Raw genomic sequence first — 23029 nt, forward strand, 5'->3', positions numbered from 1 at the left:
GCTGAATTTGTTGATCAGTTCAAGTAGCTTTTGTGTGAAGTCATTAGGGTTTACTATATATAGTCTCATATCATCTGCATATAGTGACAATTTTACCTTTTCTCTTCCAACTTGGATCCCTCTATTTCTTTTGTCTGATTGCTGTATCTAGAACTTCCAATACTATGTTGAATAAAAGTTGTGAGAGTAAGCATCCTTGTCTTGTTTAAGATTTTAGTGGGAGGGCATTCGGATTTTCTCTGTTGAGTATTGGTTGTGGATTTGTCATAAATGGCTTCGATCGTGTTAAGATAAGCTCACCCTCTTTACCCACTTTGGTAAGATTTTTTTAATCATGAATGTATGTTAGAATTGTCAAATGCCTTTTCTTCATCTATTGAGATATTCATATGGTTTTTGATTTTTCTTTTGTGAATGTGCTATATGGCATTGATTGATTCATGTATGTTAAACAATACTTGGGAGGAATCCCACTTGGTATGAGGTATATTGTTTATGTGTTGTTGGATTTGGTTGGCTAAAATTTTGTTGAGAATTTTTGTGTCTATATTCATCAAAGATATTGGCCTATAATTTTCTTTTTTGGTAGTATCTTTGTCTGATTTTGGTATTAGGATGATGGTGGCTTCAGAGAATGTCTTTGGTAGTGTTCCTTCTTTAACCTTTTGGAAAAGTTTAAAAGGATGGGTATAAGTTCTTCTCTGTGTGTTTAGTAGAATTCGCCTGGGAAGCCATCTGGCACTCTGTTCCCCAAGCTGTGGACATTGCTCTGGAGCCTGTTTGTGTATTATTTTCTCAAATGTAATCTAAATAATAAGAGTAATTATATGTCATCTACTTAAAGATGATTAATGGGGATTCAATGAAAAAATTATAATAAAGCATATAGTAAATTTCCTGTTATATAGAAAATACTCAATAATCATTTATTAGATTATTTTAACCAATAATATTTACAATTATTCTCACAAAATATGGATGTTACATAGAATTTATATATGATGTGTTACGAGGTTAATATATTGATATAGAATTTTGAAAATGTGGATTCACATTTTGAAAATGTGGATTTATAGCTGTACAAATTTCAGCTATTTGACATTTATTGGACATCATCAATCTAAAGCTTCTTTTCCTAATCAAAACAGTGACAGAGTTAGACTAAATCTGGGATAAGAAAACTGTTACCTATGGCCAAATATGGTTTGCCATCTGTTTTTTATAAGTAAGTTTTATTGGAACACAGTCACACCCATCTGTTTACACATTGTTTTCTTTTGCATTACAATAGAAGGTTAAGTAGCTGTCCTTAAGCTGAAAAATTTTGCTATCATTCCTTTTTATAAATTCTTCACTCAGGTATTTTAAAAACATTTCCTTTCAGATATTCTATGGTCTATTTACAATAATTATTTCTACATGAGCCAACCTGTTTGGAAAGAATAGTAGAAATATAGTAAAATTAGTTTTCATGTTTTATATCCATGGAACCAAATTTCACAGACTCTTACTGAGAAATCATGATCCCCAGATTTCTATGTTTAATTATTATCAGTTACCTACAATGGTTGGTAATGAGCAATAGATGATGAATTTTTCTGATTCTCCTCCACCCTGTGCTTGCAGCAGTACTTGGATCAGGCTTACCAATAATGCCACTGCATCCCTTCAACTTCTACATTTACTTGACCTGCAGTGATGATAGATAGTCAACCAGATAAAAAAAACTTTTTTTTTCAAATCTGTGGTCTGCCGCATTGTGCACCTAGGTACATTGTCAGGGCCACAGTGGCAACTTTCCAATTTCAGGGTAGGATTATATCACACCTTAGGTTTATAGCTGTACAAATTTCATTAGAAATCACTTTTTTCCTAAGACAAAATTCCATTGACAGAAATTGAAGGCATCCTACATATCAAATGGGTAAAAATAATCTTAAAGGAAAACTACAGAGAGAGGCAAAATAATATTTTACACAAAATTTTTCAAGCAGGGCCTTTTCTGCTCCAGGACACAAAGACTTGGTATGTGGAGTGACTGGCCAATGGTGATCTTCTATAGAGCACAGGGAACTCTACCCAATGTTCTGTGATAATCTATATGGGAAAAGCATCTGGAAAAGAATGGATGTGTGTATCTGTATAATTGAATCACTTTGTTTTACAGCAGAAATTATTACAACAATGTAAATAAATTATACTTCAATAAAACTTTAAAAAAATGAAAAAGTATTGAGGCAGGAACTCTTAGTTAAAAAAACAAAAAAAAACAAAAAAAAAAGGAGGAATCAGTGGAGCTTTGGCCATCTCATGAGTTTGCAGAGACAAAAATTAGAAACTTGCCAGTTTCCTATGAAAAGGATGGGGAGAGACTAAAACCTGAAACTGTGATACTTGTTCCTCTAGGGTCATCTTCCAAATGCTGAAACTCTATACTGCAGTAAAGCAATGAGCGAAGCAGAAAGCCTTCGAAAGCAGACTGCAATTTTTGGCAGTTTCACAGATCTGGGGAGAAAAGAATTGATTTAGGATCTGCCCAGGAAGGAGCCCAGGAGTACATTCTCCCTCTACCTGTTCACTTCTGATTAAGATGATCATGCCAAGCATAGAAAATGGAAATAGTGAACTCTTAGAAGAAAATAACATTATCCAGAGCCTATGCATTTTTTTCAGTAAAAATGTAGAGCATTTAATAAGTAATCAAGCATGTAAACTGGCAGAGCTATCATAAGTAAACAACAATGATCAATAAACATTTATATACACAGGATACAAACACACATTAGAAACAGACCTATGGATAATCCATATGTAGAAATTAAAAATGTTTTTAATGGAAATATGATTAATGTTTTCAATAAAATAAGAATATGAAGACATAGACTCCTTTCACAAAATGCGACTCTAAATTAGAACAGATTTTGATTCCTCCATCCTCTGAACCCCTATAGAATAGCAGTCTAAATAAATTAACATTGACTAATTTGTCCTTGTATTATATTGATAATACATATATGTCTGTCTTCCTAATCCAAACAATTGATAGTAGAGAACTAATATTATTTATCTTTATCATATTTTCAATGTTCACATTCACTCGCACCTAGAGTGGATATTATTCATTGCAATAATTTTATTTGAGATATTAAAAGAGAACTGCTTGAAGCCAAATAGCATTTCAGATAAATGACCTTATAGGACATTGAAAAAAGCCCAAAAGCTACTATAGGTTACATTTTGAACTTTTTAAAATAATGGAACCAAAATTGGTACCTGTGTTTGCACTTCTCTTTAAAAAAAATACAACCTAAAAGGATTTATGTTAGAGTTTTGTGAGCATGTACATTGATTGTGGATGTATGTATACCTGAGCCAATGAAAATTAAATATTTCAATGCATAATTTTGTCAATTAACAATAAATTTCCTAAGTTGGCTTGGGAATAGTTACTTTTCAAATGCATTTTATTAGTCTGCAAGGGCTGCCATAACAAAGTATTCAAAGATTGGATAGATTAAACCACAGATTCCCCACCCCCACCCCAGTCATGAAGGTTAGAAGTCCTGGATCACTGGGGTTGCTTTCTTCTTAGGCCACTCTCCTTCACTGCAGATGTCTATCTTATTCTAAGGTCTTCTTCTTGGGTGCTCATATGATCCTTCCCTCTGAGTTTGTGTGTCTTCATATAAGGATACCAGTCATATTGGATACCACCCTAAAGAACTCATATTAATTTCCCCTTTTTAAGACTCTATAAATACAGTCACATTCTGAGTTACTACAGGTTTAGGACATCAAAATAGAAATCTGGGAGGGGAACACAACTTAATCCCTAACATACATTGTTAAATTTGTCATCTCAATCATGGACATGTATAATAGATTGTGATTTTGGAGCCAGAAAACAATAGCAAAGTGAGAAATAATTTCTAGAGTTTTGAAAAAAATTCTTAATAGTCATCTATGTATTTTGATATTTCCCCTTCTATTAGGGCGTTAAAGTATAGTTGGATGGCTGACTGAATGACTTGTGGTCTCAAAGTAATAACTAAAGGTTAAAAATTTGACTAGACTTAAATGTCTGCACATTTAATTCAATCAAGCCCTGGCAGTATGTACTTAGATTTGCTTGTTTTCTGTCCATCTGATGAGGGTTATCAGAGGTTTAAAGCAATATGGGCCTCTTCAATTCCTTAATACAGACAAAATAACAAATTCCAAAGACAGTCACAAAATTGTTTACATAAAAATGTGTAATGTAATTTAATTATGCTATCATAGTGCCTTTTGTGAACTTCTGGTTTTCCCTATAACAATTTCAGGAAGTCATCACATTAAAAATATTTTTCATAATAATAATAATGAATTTTGCTGAGCTGAAATTTGCACCAATGTTGCTAAAGCAATTTTGGATTAAAATTATGGCACTTTGACATTAATTAAAGCAGTAGAACTAAAGTATACTAGTATTCATTATATTTTTACCATCTTGAAATTAAGACATTCAGCTTTCACTTAATGCCCTTGATGAAGCAGTACAAATTGTTGATTTGATTAAATTTTGACCCCAGAGTACAGGTTTTTCAATATTCTGTGTGAGGAAATGGGAAATTATTCATAAAGCATTTCTGCTAGTTGAGTGTGATGGTGTTTGTTTGCAAAAGCATCTATGTGAAGGGGGCAAGTGGTTACCATTTCAGTTGCAAGCTAAATTAGTTTTTTCCCCAACAGGTTTAATAGGTTAAATAAGTTTACCTCTTCAGTTCCTATTTGCAGCACCTTATAATCCTTTGAAATAGCAGATGGATCCAGCAGTGGCCAACAATAAAACTCCAGAGTTTAAAAGTTCAGGTTCTCAGCATTCTGTGTTGCAGTGGCACTTGTCCAAAATTGGTATCTCTTTATAGCTGGGGAACTTAAAATGTACCAGTGAGAGACAGCCTTTTCCCCTTCAAAGAGAAGAAAGAGAATGACTCCTCAAAAGCCAGCAAACCTGGCTGTGAGATCCTTCCTCTTGTCCCATTTCTTCAGGTTTGTTTTTTGTAGTAGAGTAAGAAAGAACAAAATCTAACATGAGTTACGAGAAACAAGGTGGACGTGGCTATAAAGAGGGTAGCCAGGAGCAACTTTTACCTTCAACACCCATAATGCATCACAGAAAAACAACAAAAATAACAGGTCCCAGAGTTCCCGTCATGGTGCAGTGAAAATGAATACAACTAGGAACTATGGGGTTGTGGGTTCAATCTCTGGCCTTGCTTGAGTGGGTTGGGGATCAGGCTTTGCTGTGGGCTGTGGTGTTGGTCATAGGTGTGGCTCAGATCCTATGTTGCCGTGGCTCTAACATAGGCTGGCAGCTGTGGCTCTGATTTGCCCCCTGGCCTGGGAACTTCCATGTGCTGCAGGTGTGGCCCTAAAAAGCAAAAAAAAAAGGAAAAAACAAACAAACAAAAAACAGGTCCACAAAATACAATAGCTAGAATTTTTTAAAAAATGCATTCATCCAAAGGGGTGGAAGGCATGAAGAGGAAGTGAGAGGGTAAATAGGACAGGAAGAAAAAATATTAAAATCAGTCCAGGCATAGAGGGTAACAAATACTAGAAAAGAGTTACGGAAAAACCTGTGATCCTTTCAGATTTACCAGAGTTAAAAATCCATAAACTAGTGTCAGGAAGATTCTGCCTTATGTGCCCCAGAGACAAAAATCTCAATTCCTCAGAAAAGAAGGGGATATACAGAGGATCCTTGGTGTGGTGGGTCTCCCAGGGTGGGTGAGTTGAACAAGATAAATAGCTGCCACAGCACCCTTCCAATGCCATCCTATCCCCTCTGGATGGCAAGAAACACAATGACCTGCAACAGCCTTCAATTTGGCAGGAGACTGATTTGGTGAGGGGAACTTCTCTCCAGAGGTTGAGCTACTTGGGGCAGGTTGCAGGTACAACATTTTGTGGAAGATTCTGTTGCTTAATAAAACCAGCAAGGAGAAGTGCAGCTGGAAAAAGTAGGCTTTGCTAGGAGTCTTTGCTTCATTAGTGCTAATAATAAACAAAGGAAGCAGGACAGAGTAAAGGCAGCCACTGATAACATAGGAGGACTGCATTGCTGTAAGGAAAGCCAAGGGCAAATCAAATGCAAATTAGTAAGGGCAATTCCTTTGTTTGATAACCAATGACATAGTTCAAATTTTATTGAACCGAAATATCTGAAGCAGTACAGTGAGTAGAGAAGAGACAAATACAGGAGACTAACCAGTTGACCAACAAGATGGATGAGAAAGAGACTCACAAAAATCCCTTGGATAAAAAGACCCTACAGCAAAAGGTTGAAGAGCATGTTAGCAAGTATTCTGACATGAGTGAAGCTTCCTTCCTGATACCTCAAATGCCAGATCATCTATATCCTTAACCAAACAGCATTCACAACTTTGCTAAGCACAAACAAAGGGGGGATGTCTTCACTGAAAACTGACATGAAGAAGAATTCCAGCCAGGACCAAACATCTCCATGTAGAGATGGATCACCACTGATTTGAGCTATTACTGAAAGCACAGGAAAGAAAAACTTCATAAAGCAGGAGGAGACTTAACCAGAATACTCTGCCATTCCATGTGCAGTACCTCACAATAGGTGACTCAAATTTGCTTCCTCTCCCCTGAGCCATCTTACTCCTGGCCCTCTTAGACACTGTTCCTCTCTCCTTCGATGAATTCAAGCACCTAGTTTTGAGATAATACTACTTCTACAGATGGAATCTTTGATTCTTCTGGCAAGATCTTGCAGAAAGGTTTTGACACTGTCAGCCATCTCTTCACCACTCAAATTACAAACAGCACAGAGACGAAAGACCCATCCTCAAATGTTTCCTCATGAAGGACCAGCTGCTGTGGTTCTGGCTGCTGCCTGGTCTTTTGCTCTACACTAGAGTCTAGGCCCCTTGGCGCTAGACTGTGGTGAAGCAAACAGGCATTCCCACTCTGCCCACACTGGGTGGGCCCTGACCACAAGGGGTTGGGGCTGGGGCATCCACTGGGAGGTCCAGTTTGTTTTTAATGGAAATTATTTTCACCAGAAAGAATATCTAGAAAATAAACTATGCTTATTCAGACTTGCATATTTTACTGATATAATCTTAAAAACTAAAGAAATTTTTTTCTTCCAGGAAAACAAATGATACTAATTATTGTAAATGAAAACACCTGAGCTTTCCACCAAATATTAGAATTTAGAAAACTTGGATTTCCTGATGAGGTTCAGCAGTAACAAATTTGACTAGTATCCATGAGGAAGCAGGTTCCATCCCTGACCTCGCTCAGTGGGTTAAGGATCTGGCATTGCCATGAGCTGTGGTGTAGATCGCAGATGGGGCTTGGATCTGGCCTTGCTCTGGGTGCAGAGTGGGCTGCAGCTATAGCTCCGATTAGATCCCTAGCCTGGGAACTTCCATATATATGCTCATATGCTGTGGGTGTGCCCCCACCCCCAAAAAATTAATTTAGAAAACTTAATCTACCACTAGAATCTTTACATCTTGCCAGTAAAGTTTCTGTTGGTAAACCTGGTGGTAATATTAGCACAAGTGTTATTTGATATTTAAATAAAGTGGATATGTCAGTATTTCATATAGCTGCATAACTCAGTGAACCAATATTTACTTATTGACTGCAATGTAACATCACAAATGTATCCTGATTCAGTCAAAGGGCAAGATAGAGCAATGAACTGTAATATACACAAGTACAAAAAGTTAATTGATATAGTTTCAGATTCCATATGAAACTAATAAAACAAAAAATACTGTTACCTACCCTTTGATGTCCCAGCCACAACAAGGGTCCTCCTGCCTAGCAATAGGAAATCCAGCTTGGTTCAGAAGTATAAAAAGGCTTCCTTCTTTGATCCAAGAAACGCAAGCTCTGATTTTAGATACACATGTTCCTGGGAGGTTTTGGGCAGTGCTGCTTTATAGAGTTTTCCGGGGTGGGGTGGGGTGGGGTGGGGAGGGATGGGGGCGGGGTTATACAGGTGGTTCCAAGCTCTCAGATTGCCGCGCTGGGTGGAGCATACGAGGTCACTGCCACCATCTTCAGTTGCCGCCTTTCTACAGGCTTGTGTGAGCTGAGGCTTCTGGAGCAGACTTTTCTCAGAAATTCTGGTCTGAAGTGCTGAGGCAAGACTTCTGTTGGTGACATCTTTTGAGCAAGTGAGACTAGGCTAAGCACAAAGGAGAAGAAAAAAGAAAAGGTTAGACTTTATTTTATTACCTAAATTCTATTTTAATTCCCTGGGGATTCCGTGTGACAAAACTACCACCTTAAAATTAGGTGCAGCGTCAAACGTTATATCTGCATATTTCTGTGTGAGGCTGGATTTTCTTCATGTTCTTCTACCAAAACAACATGCCACAACTGACTGAACATAGTAAAAAAAAAAATGAGAATCAGTTATCTTGTAGTGGGCTAGTGTATACGACATTTGCAAAATGTAAAACAATATATCTCTTCTCTAATTATTTTGGTTTTAGAGTATTTAATGTTCATTTAAACATGTTTTTGTGACATGTTTATTTTTATTTTAATATGAAGTACTTAATATTATTTAATCCCCCATTTTAATTTCTAACTGGGCAAATATAAGTAGAGATAACACGTAAAAAAGATAAATCTGGGGTCATAAATATTTTTAAGGCTACTATGAAAAAGTCTCTGAGAACTGAAAATTTGAGAACTTTGTATATCAAAATGTCAGTTTCCTCTGCCCTGTGCTGTTTCCCTCTGTCCTTGCCTACATCCAAAGATTTGGAGGTTCAGGCCAAGAGGTGCCGATGTGGCGCTGTGATTGAGCCAGTGGGCTTCATCGCACAAGGGTGGAGGCACGTGGTCTGGTGTGAGGTTCTTCTAGCTGAAAGGTGCAGCAGCAGCACTGGGATAGACCCAGTGGTCTTGCTGAGCAGGTATGGAGGCAGGCGGTCTCTCCTGGCAGGAGCAATCAGCTCAGGATGGGAGTGGCTCTGGATGGAAGGGAATTTCCCCTTGAACCAACACCACAGTTAAACAGCTCTGAACTGGGCATTTTTAATGAGACTTTGTCGTCTGTCAAATGCTCCTGCCAATTGCCTCTGGGGTCGTAATTAAGCGTCAGGTAACTGTACAGCAAGTTTTATTTGTGCCCTCAGAGAGAGTGGGCCTCCCTGGGTAGGGACTGGCCCCAGCTGCAACTGGGTCTTTTCTTAAATTCCTTTATTGTGGATCTGTTTGGCACTCCTGTTCTTTTGCCCCAGGCCCACTAATTTCCTGTCCCAACCCCCCTGCACCTGTGTAAGGGCTGAGTGTTGTTTTGATCTCTGTATGGGGGTGCATTTGAATCCTCTAATTGGTTCCACATGAGGGTGCCTTATTTGCATGGGAAAAAGATTATAGGGAGATGCTCAGAAGAGCATTCCTCTTGTATCTGCTTGTGTCTTTATTGTTTGATCGCAGGCCTTCTGGAAGTGTTAATAAATGACCTGTTTTGAATCACCTGGATCCAAGTCCTTATCCTATCCTATCCTACCTAACAAAAAGATTATAGGGTATACAATGATATTATTTTTTACTGTATTTAATATGCTGCAAGTTGTAGAGTTCATTCATAGGACAACATTTTAATAGAGTAGAATTATGATCTTTTAGTCCCATCTCTGAGTATAACATGAATTAAGAATAAAAATAAGAATCTTAGATGGAAATAAAAACACTTGTTATCGGAGTTCTCGTCGTGGCGCAGTGGTTAACGAATCTGACTGGGAACCATGAGGTTGTGGGTTTGATCCCTGCCCTTGCTCAGTGGGTTAACGATCCGGCGTTGCCTTGAGCTGTGGTGTAGGTTGCAGACGCGGCTCGGATCCCGCGTTGCTGTGGCTCTGGCGTAGGCCGGTGGCTACAGCTCCGATTCAACCCCTAGCCTGGGAATCTCCATATGCCGCCGGAGCGGCCTAAGAAATAGCAACAACAACAACAACAGACAAAAGACAAAAAAAAAAAAAAAAAACACTTGTTATCAGGAATGTAATTATTGGTGTTTCACATTCTGGAGATTTCTATCTCCTGCATCCAGTGAACTTTAACCACCACCTACATTTCTGAAACTTAAGTGTCACCATCCACTAAAGACACCATGGTCTCATCCTGGACTTACACCAATAGCTTCCTGATTATCAATCTGCTTTCACTTTTGCTTCCCCTACTCCCCAGGAGGAATAGTGAACTTTTTGTAAGACAGTTTTTTGTCTCACCACTTTCCTAATTAAATCTCTCTCAAACAACAAAAGTTTTCTTTTTGTTTATGTTTTATTTTTTGTTTCAATGGAAGTGTTGCCAGAATCTGGCCCCTGTGTGCCAGGGCTGAATTGAAATGCAGAGACAGAGTATTGGGTAAAGGAGAAAAAAATAGCTTTATTGCTGTGCCAGGCAAAGGAGGGTCACAGTAGGCTAATGACTTAAAGATTGTGCCCCCCATTAGAAAGAACTACAAGGAGTTTTATAGTAAAAAGGAGAAAATAGGTTTTTTAGATAGGAATCAGGACTGGGACAAACATGAATTCTTCTATCTTTTGGGGGAATCTTAGTCATCATGTTACGGCAGCTGCCCAGCAGCCCTGTGCCGCAGCCTATCAGCTCTAGTGACGGCCCTGTGGCTGTAGTGTACCAGCTCCAGCAGCTCTGTGGCTGCAGGGTATCAGCTCTTTTACCTAGCAAGAAACCAAGCAAGCACTTAGAGAGTTGAACTCAGGTTTATTACACCAGCAGGCTCAGAGCAGATCTCTCTCCAGAGTCTAAGCCCTGAAGAAGGGTTTCACAAGGCCTTTACGGGCTACCTCTTCCCGGTCCGTGTTTGGCAGACCAGAGTGATATCATGCAAGGTAGTAGATGCAGAAGCAAGCTTACAGGAGCAGATGCATGGGGGAGGGGTGGTTAGGGGCAATTGGCTGGGCTTTGCTTAGTCATCATGACTAGGGTTTCTCCTTTCTACCTTTTTATAGGGACATTTTCTCCTACGATAAAAGCTGGAGTAAGGAGATCTCAACATGATCATGGTGGTGGGGTCTTCTGGGTTACTACCTAGAATAATAGTATTTGTGAAAAGGGCATATTGATCTGAGATTAGAACAAACTAGGAAAGTTCCTGAAAAACATCATGTGCTAATAATCTTTAACCCACAGGGAATTGTGCTCAGGGTGCCTAATCTTTAGTTCATATTTGCATATATATGTGTGTGTGTATATATATAAAATTTATGTATGGGTGATTGTGTTTAGTGTGCAATAAAGCCTGAGAGAAAGACAGGGAAGGACTTTAAGTGGTTCAGTTTTAAAGTATTCATTTTTAAAAGAAGCATAAGGAATATAACTTTTCTCTTAGGTGTATAAGTACCTATATTATTATGTGTATTCCTTGAGAGGGAACAAGCATCCTGCCCCAAGGCTGTACTATTGTTTCTTGACTGTTCCTCCCTTCCCTGATTAGCAACTGTCTGAACTTGTTCCTAGGAACTCAGGGAAGGTCATGGTGGCTGAAAGAGGCCCATTTCCTAAGAACAAGAAACGGGGGACACAGAAAGGCTCTTGCACCAAGGAGCCCCAGGGCCATGTCTGTTTTCAGAAACAAACTCATCTCCCTTGCAACATGGTACACTTAGTTCTACATCATCCAGCCTTTCCCAGCTACTCTACACTGTTCCCTATCCCCATCCTTAATCATTCTGTTCCAGCCACTTTGACTTCTTTTTTATTTTTCTTGTAAATGGCAAGATAACTTCTCACTCATATGCACTCCCCAAACTAGTCTGGCAGATATTTATAGGAATAAATTATTATCTTATTATATATGTGGACCAGTATAATTGTGCTCAGTATTACAGTACCTGTCACCATATGTATGTTGTATGTTTATATGTATGTGTGCATGTATACATATGCACATACATAAACACACACATGCATGCACACACACACATATATACATATACATCAGGGCTCTTTCTCCTTAAGCTCTCCCATCTTGGGACCTATTGCTTTTGCCCATATGGAAGGAGTGGAGGGAGAAGCAGCATCCCTTTTATTAAGATTCCACTGGTATCAGGCATATAGCCTGATATTTTGTTTGCATTAATGATTAATTACAATGTAAATTATCTGAAACATCATTGTATTCCAAACAAATATAAACTACTGCATTATAACATCATTAACTGCAAATCCTTTATTTGTAGTTAAACAGAAACTTAATTTAATATTCCAAGTCACAAAACTAATTTCACTAACTCCCTATTTCAATGACTCTAGGAATAATAGAATTTTAAATAAAAAATATTATCATTTGCCCTAAATTGCCATTTCTCTATCATTCAATCTACTATTTTTACCTAATGTATCGAAAGTAAAAATGAAACTAAAAAAAAATTTGGTTTTAAAATGAAAATGGTAATAAGAATAAATTTAGTGGTGATTAGTTTTCTGAAATAAAGTATTTGAAACTTCATCACATCGGTTGCTAAAAAGGAAATGAGGCATGATTGCAGTCACATATTTGGTTTGAAAGAGAATGAAAAAATCATTAAAAACAATATGAAACTGCTCTAATCTTCAAGAAATTCTGTTGAGGAATCAAAAAGTTTAACAAAAGAATCTTAAATTTCTTTACTCTGTAGTTCAAAGAATACCCCATAACCTAAGCAAATGCTTGTTTTATTAATCATAGTCCAGCAATCTTTCCCTCTGTTATATAAAGTTCCTTAAGCATCTATTGGTCTTAGTCACTCGTCAATATTTAGAAATATAATTTGCAATTTATAAATGAAAATAATAAAAAATGCTATAATTATAAACACAAAATTATTCTCTTAGAGGTTGCTTTGATTCAATTACAATTTTTATCGATCTGTTTACTTATTAAAAATTTTCAAGAGAGTAATATCTGTACTTTTCTGTTTATGAAGAACTTCTAAAATTGCAATAACAATGGTTTTATTAAAAAAGCCAGCTGTCTCCTTAAAAATGTAATGCTATGCTTTACTGATTACTGAAGACATTATGATAATATTTTATATTTAGTTTGATAACCTAGGTTACATAAGACAAAAAGTGTTTTAGTGTCAAATGAAAATGAAATGTTTGCTGTAGTAAATATAACATTGAACTAACAATGAGATCCAGTTTTATTTTTAGAAAACAAAATGACTACCATTTTAATTAAAAGATGAACTGGTTATTATTACTGCCTAGGAAGTCTACAAATATGCTTGAGGTTATCACTGTAATAACCTTAATTATCATCTTTGGAGTCTGAACAAATTATCTGTGCTTTATCTCAGCTGATGATCAAATGGAAATATTTTCATAGTGCTAAGCTACAAATTCAGTCCCCCCAAAAGCTGCAAATAAGACATTTTGTAGTAATTTCATATACTTCCCAAATATTTTGAGATTGCTGATCATCACTCGTGTCATCTTTCTACTTCTGTAGTTTGAAAGTTTTATTACAGATCTATAGGATGGGTAGATACAAAATTTCTGGGCCACAGCAGCTAACAACTGCTATTGATCCGCTGTGGGACTTTGTGAGGAGGAAAGAGGAGTATGTAAATATGGTGCTCTGTGGGGAAAATTTTCAGCATTGGAGAACCAGATCTAAGCTGGGGTTATATGTAGTTTTTATTGATTTAAAGTAAATGAAAATCATTTTGAAAAGGTGCGAAACAGAGTTTTAATTGAGTTTGCTGTGTAGTGAGAAATCTTAAATGTCGAATTTTCAGCTTGTCTCTTTTACTAAGCCCTCTATTGTTTTATTTTTTAAATCTGTGTGGACTCTCTAGGATTTTTCAAGATTCTTTCCATGTTTATTTCTAAAGTGCACACACAAAATTTAGAAACACATTTTCTTAAAGATTTTATCGTTAATGTTTTAAACTATCTTTTATTTTTACTGAAATGCATGAAAGAAAATAGCAATTAACCCCAAAAATATAATAGCAATATACTTTTAAAATTACTCTAAGCTGGTGATAAATGTCCTTCTAAAATGTCTTTTATATTTTATACAACCTGAAGTGTTACAAGTCATAGATTTAAATAGTATGTAGGAAAAATTATAATAATAAATACCATAATGGTAATTTTATTGCTAGGAAGGTTTTGTCCTTTGTTGAGAAAATGGAATTTCCAGACCATTTCTAGTATTCCATTTTATATTGGATCTTAATTCAGAGGATGTTTCAGACAAAAGGATGAGGTGGGCTATAAATGCACTGAATGACATTCCTCAATCCTATCACTTCTAATTTTTAATAATTAATACAGTTCTGTAAATTGTTTTCTTCCAAATTGGCACTGAAATATTGCCCAGTTGTTTCAGTAATATAGGCATATTCTTTGTGAGAATTTAATGCACTGCATTTCAAGCAGTTTGTCCTTGAATAAATTACATTCATTTAAATAAACCATTTTTGGGGGTTGGTGGATATGGGAGGATAGAGATATAGAAGTGAATAAACTCACACAGAGAAACTAATGACTGCACCTAAGCGGGGCATGAGTAATAAAAGAGGCAAAAATCACATAACTTACCTTAAGAAATACAGATACCATTTTGATAAAGAAATGAGGAAAGTTTTCATGGTATATTGAAACCAAGCAGGACCATGTGGTGGCTCCGCAGGGACAACCTCCCCCACCACCTCTTGGTGCCTCTTTTTTGTTTAAAAGCTTCCTAGATCTTCCCTGATTTCCCAAGAACACACTCAATCAGAAAATGGGAAAAATGCATAAACAGAGGGAAAGAGTCAAGCAAGAGAAAATGGGAAAAATGCATAAACAAAGGGAAAGAGTCAAGCAAGACACAATCAATAATTAGTTTAGCCATAAAACACAGTCAAGGAATTTTAGTTCCTTTTCCAGGACTAGAGACATTGTCTTGAGCCATATCCTCAAGTTGTTTTGCAGATACCAAAACCCTCATCAGGTGGAATAAGTTAATTGCATGCTTACCACCAGCCATAGATCCCAGACCAGTTGGAACCAAAAGGTTAATGATTTGAGATTCCCAAAACAACACCCTGTAACCTCACCAAAACCCAATTAGAGGATTGGACACAGGCTGATTACACATAATGCAACCCCTTTTCTCACACTGACTTTAATAATCCTTCCCTGAAAGCTGTCAGGGAGTTCAGCTTTTTGAACATGAGCTTGGCCTTGCTTGGCCATGTTACTAAACACTGTACTTTCCTTTACCACAACCCAATGTCAGCAGATCACTTTTGCTGTGCATCTGGCAAAGAGACTCAAGCTTGGTTCAGTAACAATATAAATGTAATCATAAGTAATAGTGATGTAATACTTAGGATTGTAGGGTCTTTTCTCCTAAAGATCTGAAAGGATAAATTTTTTTTATTAGCAAAATTAGAATACTGTGGATCAAGTTTTAGAATTATAAAATTATAGAATCCAGTGCTGAAGGAAATGTCAGAAGGGATGGTCTGAAAGAAAGCATAGAAATAGGAAAGCATTCCTGGAGAAGGTATTTTCAGATATGGAATAATTTTTGTATCTCAGGAAGTTCATTGAGAACTATTGCATTATAATCTACTTAGGATAATAGCTGTAACTTTTGTGTTTTTTTTTTATTTTAAGCTTAAATCAATTTAATATTTTTGCTTTTAATTTTTTATGGTTTATTTTTATAGAGAAGTAAGATAGCAAAATAGGACCACATTTAATGAAGCCAGGTTTCCTGAGTGTTTAATTTCACTTCTAGATGTGGTTTATGTGTAATAAAATAGTGAAAAATAAAAACGATCCACTTGATAGAATCATTTGAGGGATTCAATAGATTGATACATGAAAAGTTAGAACAGAACTCTTCACATTATAAGTATCACATAAATGTTTAAGTATCATCAGTATTCAGTAGTCATTGTGCAATGTGAGCTAATACATAAATAATCAGTGCTAAATTAACAAATTCTCAAATGGGAGAAGTTGAAGATCTGCAGATAAATGAATTAAAAATTATCCTTACAACTGCTTAAGGAAGAATACCTCCAAATACAAACATGCTACATATTACCTGTAAAAACTTACTCTGCAAGTGTTTTATGGTTTATACTCTCTGATATTTTATGAAACATTATAATTTTTAAATATCCAAAACATCACTTTATAATATTTAATAGCTTTTTTTTAGGGCTGCACAAGCAGCATATGGAAGTCTTCAGGCTAGGGTTCGAATTGGAGCTGTGGGCCTAAGCCACAGTCACAACAAACTGTTATCCGAGCTGTGTCTGTGACCTGCACCACAGCTCATGGCATTGCTGGACATTTAACCCACTGAGCAAAGACAGGGATCAAACCTGCATCCTCATGGATACTAGTTGGGTTTGTTAATGCTGAGTCACAGTGGGAACTGTCTTTATTAGCATTTTTGAATCATATTTAGTATAAAATTTAAAAAGAAAACAAAATAAAATAATAAAACAAAAGCACATTGTTTATGAAACAAAGAGATTTCATTGGATTTCAGCTCCTGTCCTTGAATTTGACTAAACCATCTTTTAAAAATACACTAGTATTTAATTGAATTTCAGCTCCTGTCCTTAAATTTGACTGCACTTTTAAAAATACACTAGTTCATTCCTACAAATAATTACTTTTAAATAGATATTATTTAGTAATTCGATACATAATAGTTCTTAATTTTTCTAAGCAGGAAAATAATGCAATTTATTTGAAAATTTTCAGTTTTAAAACTTCTAGAAATATAGATACTATTTTAAATGATTGGAAAAAAGTATAAGGTGTGCAATCTTTGGAAGTGTAACGATTATAGCATTTGAAAATCAGAGAACAGATCAAGTAATCAAACCTACAGATATCATTCTCTCTTAGCCTTGATGTTAATAACTTTATATCATTGTCTATTGTTATTTTTAAAAAAAAATTATTTATTTTTTCTCTGAATTAATTCTTAAGACATTGCAGATTATTAGGTTCTCCCTGATCTATATATTTACATCAAAAAAAGAGAAAAATCATTATGAAAAATAACTTTAAGCAAGAAATTATCCACTTATTTTCAGTGAACACATGAAGCCTTTGTTTTTTTCCAGGAAAGGGCTCAGTGAAATTGACCTACCTTTAATGAGTACAACAGTAATAATATGTTGGTTGCTTCTGTTTTTTATGAGAAAGAAAATAATTGTATGTCCATTACAGAGGATTGAAAACATTTGGTAATTTTTTTTCTAAGCTCCTCCTACAACTAATAAGTCAGCCTAGCTAAAGTTTAAAGGAAATGTTGAAGGCCCTTTTCTTAAAAGATACCAAGGAGGAGCTGCTACTCCAGGAAAGGAAAAGGCAGGATATGAGAGAGCTGTAAATAGATAAGTAAAAATATGTATATCAATTCCCTCAGATTTTTGATTGACCTCAGAACTGCAGACAAGATTCCAAAGAACAGAGGGAGAAAAACCACAGCTGAAAAGCTTAAAGATCGGAGCAGAGATTTCAGCTGCTTTCCAGTGCAGTTTGGCGTTGTCTTGACAACATAAAGAAATGTGTCAAATACCTGTAACTTTTCATTAATATCCCAGGTGAAATGCATGTTGTGCCTAAGGTATTATACTTAGAATTAAGCACACAATTTATTTAGACTCACACTGCTAGGGATGGAGTAGGCACACGTAGTTTTACAAGTCCCAGTAAAGGACCACTGATACCGAGGGAAACTTAGGGGACTTTGGGAGATCACTCTAAGTAAATAAATTGCTCAAAAAAGTTATCAAAATAAGGCATGCTTGCTTGACAAGTGGGAGTGGGAGAATTGGCCCAGGTCATTTGGTGGGGGGATGGGATTAGGACTGCATTCAGATTTAGATCAAGGGCAAGAGTTGAGGACCTCCCTTCTGCTGGTTTGAATACACACTTTACCAGATACCAAGGAGGAGCTGCTACTCCCAGAAAGGAAAAGGCAGGTTTTTCCAACCCCCATCCCCTTGGATGATAAAACTGCATCCTACCAGAGTATCCTTGGGGCAGAGCTTCCTTACCTGACCCTACAAAGTATCAAATCAAATAACTACAAATTTAAGGCCTGGTTAATTCACTGCCCATTACCACAGAATTCCACTTCCAGATGAAAACCACAAAATCAAAGTAACATATCATAACTTATCTAGTAAGTACACAAAACTTACTAGAGATGAGAAAAAAGAGAAAATATAATCCAAAATCAAAAGAAAAGTCTATGAAAACAGAAATACAAATATAGTATGTGTTAAAATAATTATAAAATGAGCTTAAGATTCTATAAGAAAGGAGGAAGTAATGGATGAAGAAAAGAATTTCATGTAAAATTAGAAGAGTTTAAAAGGAAATCAGATGGAAATCTTAGAACTGCAAAATAAAATACCTGAAATTAAAAAAATTCACTATATAAGATTATAAGCACATTGGACATCCCACAAGAAAAGACTAGTAAATATGAAGGCAAGTGAATTGAAATCATCTAAGCTAGAGCATAGAGAGGAGAAAAAAAGTTGAAGGATTGTACTGAGCAGTGGCACGGTCCAACACACATATAATTTCATTCTCAAAAAAGAAGAAAAAAATGAGATGAAAGAAATATATTTTAAGAAATGTTGCCTGAATTTTTTCAAAATTTAATAAAAAAGAACATCCTACAGAAATAATAATACCAAGATATAATAATGAGGTTGTTGGGTGTTCTGCAATCCTGTGTGTATTATGAACAGAGGTGCTAACTGACTTTATTCTAGACTATTTTTTCAAGATGTTTGTATAGTGAATAGTTTTAGAAAACAAGCAGATGTGCGTTTCTCCACATCTGCTTTTGGTTTTGTTTTTGCCTACTCTAATAAAAATAATGTCCCCTTGGAATGCAAAGGAATGGCGGGTTTATTTTCTACTATAGAAAATTCAGATTCCCTCAGCTCAGGGTTTATCCTCTGTTCTGGAATCCATTCTGTGCAAGCATCTCCTCATCCTGTGCAACATATTGTGAGAACTGGGACTCTGGAAACTAGTAAACATGATAATACATGGGCTACTGTGTTTTCTGAGTCATAATTTCTTTTGTTCCTGATTGTGGTAGTCTAACAAGTTAGCTATAAGTAGGATAAAATCTTATACCCTTTATAGTTCTTTACTATATTCAGAATTTCAGAACCTGCAGTTAGAGAGTGGGGGTAAGAGGGGAAGTCAGGTAAGAGAGAAAGGAAAAGAAGGGAGGGAGGAAAGAAAAGAAAGAGAGGATGAAACATCACAACAGCTTTCATTAATGGTGAAAGTGAGAAAGACTGAGCATCATTTTTTCAAGAAGCACTAGCTAGATCTCAAGTACCTCGACTCAGATTAAGACTAGTGTTTATTAATTGTAAGTCAGAATTGTATTCAGTTTTAGGTGCTTTGATTTGGGGAAGATACCAAAAAATGGTGGCACCTAAATGATAATGGTTTTTTTTATGAAAAGCAGTTGAAGGCTGGCATGTGTGTATTTTGGAGAGGAGATGAATGAGAAGAGACTTAAGAAAGGTCTCTGTATGTTTGAAGGGTTTTCGTGAAAATGTGGTAATAGAAAATGTCCTGTTCCTCCTGGATGAGACTAGGACAAATAGGTTGAAACTAAAGATGTACTTGAGTTCAGTATTGATCTTTTTGATGAATAGGGCTGCTCATTGGTGGAATAGCTGTCCTGGAATGTAACAAGTTCTCTTATCTAGAAGAATGGCTATTTATCAGCCTGAATTCCAGTTTAAACTGTAATACTCTGTTCATGCATGAATGGTTAAATATAATACCACCACTGCTACATCTGTAAAACAAATAGTTTTATGAAAGTGATCAGATTTGAAAGTCACTTGCATCTCTAACAATTCTATGAATTTTCAGAGACACAGAGAACAAAAGTTAATAATCAGGGATGGACTTGAGATGTTAATTTGCTATGTCATTACAATTAGAGTTTAGATACCAGGCTTGTATATCAAAAATAGGAATGGTGTCAGAAAGATGATATGTTTTTTTCCTCTATTTTCAATGTTTGTTAAAACTATCTCAGTGTTTTAAAATACATAAATTAATTATTAATCCCAACAGTTATTATGTATTATATTTTGAATGACTTTCATGATAAAGGAATTATTTGAATTAAACTATTTGTTGGACACTAGCGGGCAAGATGGAGTTAGGACATAGCTATAAAGCTAGTGGGATGAGAACCATAAAATTAGAAGACTAAATTTGCTTTCTGCTGAGAGAATGATGGCGTCTGCTTATCAACTGTGGCATGTGGTATTCCAGGGAATGGGTTTCTGAGTGAAAAGTTGGAAAGAAAATTTAAAGCTCATATTTTATTTCTCTAATTTCATGAAAGAAAAACAGAATTGACATGAAACTGATTTGTTGGCTTGATTTTTGTCATAGCTCTGCTAATGCAATATTCTACCAGGAAAATTCTTTCACTGCAGCCAAGAAAGTGTCTATGTATTATTAGCCAGAGGAGTAAAACATAATTATACTAACCCTCCTTTGTATAATAATCTTAAAATATGGACAGCTAAAATAAAATTGTTTGTATTGCAAGAGACTCGACCACTGAAAAATGCTAATTCAGACAGCATTGGAGAGTTTTCTGATTACTTGGTTTTACAACTTCTGTTTTATTACTTTTATTTTAAATCTAACTTGTGTTAACTATGTTCAGAGGAAGGCATTTGAATATTCTCAGCATGAGCTTATATTTATATTACCAAAAATAAAAATCACTTTAAATTACAACAGTGTTTGACAGTCCATATCCATCAACAAGAACAAAAAAAAGTCTCTTAAAATCTTGATTTTGCCACAAAGTTAAATTAACCCTGAATTTATTTTAATAGATTTAGAGAAAGAAAATTAGATTTTTTAAGCCAATAACAATGTGATCTCTCTAATAGATAATTTGAGCTATATTGTTTTCCTATAAACAGTTTCCTACGGAAAGAACTGCTAGATTTCTCATGCCATCTCAAATATTGAGACATGGCCATCTGTGGCATCAGGTAAACACCTACATTCACACATTAATGTAAACGATATTTCTTCATTAGATAAAGATATTTCTAAAATCAAAATATAAGGTTGATAATTTTTAAATATAAGAATAAAAGCAAATATAGAGGAAGCCAACAGTGGGCAAAAATTTAAGTGAAAATTTAATGAAATTGAGAAATGCAAATACACATTGTCAAAGCTGCTTGCTCCAAATAGAGCAGGAGAGTGTTCTATGAAATAGCAGTGTGACAGTATTCATGTAGAATATCAGAGCAGGCAGCATGAAATCCTAATGAAAGGATTATTTCAACTATGCAAGAATCAGAAAATAGATGTCTATCTGACATATAGTCTTTCAACAAATAAAAAATAGTTATTAAATGCCTATCATATGCCAAAAACTATTCTCAATGTTGGGGATAAAACAAGGAACCAACAGACTCACTCTGATTTTATGGATCCAACATTCTAGTGGCTAGTTCAAAAGCAAAAAGAAAAATAAATCAGTGAAAAGCATAGTAATATAACAAAATTCCATGTAGATAGATGCTATAAAGACACTTCAGTAGCATAAGATAGCGCATGATATGGGAATCAAGGAAGGCCTCTCCAAGAAAGTGACTTCTGGAGTTCCCGTCATGGTACAGCGGAAACGAATCCAACTAGGAACCATGAGGTTGTGGATTCAATCCCTGTCCTTGCTCAGTTGATTAAGGATCTGGCATTGCTATGAGCAATGGTGTAGGTTGCAGATATGGCTTGGATCTGATGTTGCTGTGGTGTAGGCTGGAAGCTGTAGCTCTGATTGGACCCCTAGCCTGGGAACCTTCATATGCCATGAGTGAGGCCCTAAAAAAAAAGCAAAAAAAAAAACTAATAATAAAATAAAAAATAAATAAATTTAGAAAGTGACTTCTGAGTATAGATGTAAAGAAAATGAATGATTTGTTATGTAGATACATATGTTAGGAGCGTTCTAGGAGGTGATGGGATGAACATTTTATTTTTTTAATTTTTAAAATTTTTTTTTTGCCTTTTTGCCATTTCTTGGGCCGCTCCTGCGGCATATGGGAGGTTCCCAGGCTAGGGGTCTAATTGGAGCTGTAGCCACCTGCCTATGCCAGAGCCACAGCAATGCGGGATCCGAGCTGCGTCTGCGACCTGCACCACAGCTCATGACAACGCCGGATCCCTAACCCACTGAGCAAGGCCAGGGATCGAACCTGCAACCTCATGGTTCCTAGTCGGATTCATTAACCACTGCGCCACGACAGGAACTCCCGGGATGAACATTTTAGAAAGATTATGGAATGGCAGAGGGCAGAGCACCTTAGAGTTCCATGATCATAACCACTGTGTTAGGAGATGAAATCCAAGAGAAAGCTATATGTGGTGGATAATATAGGATCTTCTATGGAAATATTATCCTAAATAATTGAGAAACCATTATAGGCTTAAGTGTCTGAGTTTGAGGGGGAGAGCATGAGTGAATTTACATTCATGATGATCACTAGATATAACCTTAGAATCAAGAAGGAAATATGAATTAAGAAGCTATGACATCAGTTCAAATGAAATATGGTGAATTTTTCTAAGGTGAAGGTATTAAAAAGCAGTCTAATCCTGGAATTAATTTGGAAATAGTTATGACAGGGTTTGATGGCACATTGTATATGAAGTGTGTGAGAAAGTCCATGATGGCTCCAAGTTTCATTTTGTTGTTTTTGTTTTGTTTTTGCTCTTTTTTAGGGCTGCACCCATGACATACGGAGGTTCACAGGTTAGGGGTCTAATCAGAGCTATAGCTGCAGGCCTACACCATAGCCCCAGCAATGCCAGATCTGAGCTGCATCTGTGACCACAGCTCACTGCAATGCTGGATCCTTAACCTACTGAGCGAGGCCAGGGATTGAACCTCATGGTTCCTAGTCAGATTTGTTTC

General features: G+C 36.1%; 1 pseudogene; it reads right to left on the minus strand.

Moving 5' to 3' along the window:
* Positions 1 to 6313: 6313 nt before the first annotated feature.
* On the minus strand, positions 6314 to 14625 carry LOC125110850 (etoposide-induced protein 2.4 homolog; annotated as a pseudogene).
* Between the last annotated feature and the right edge of the window lie 8404 nt (positions 14626 to 23029).

Source organism: Phacochoerus africanus, chromosome 1 (genome assembly GCF_016906955.1).
Source record: "Phacochoerus africanus isolate WHEZ1 chromosome 1, ROS_Pafr_v1, whole genome shotgun sequence".
Classification (NCBI taxonomy): Eukaryota; Metazoa; Chordata; class Mammalia; order Artiodactyla; family Suidae; genus Phacochoerus; species Phacochoerus africanus.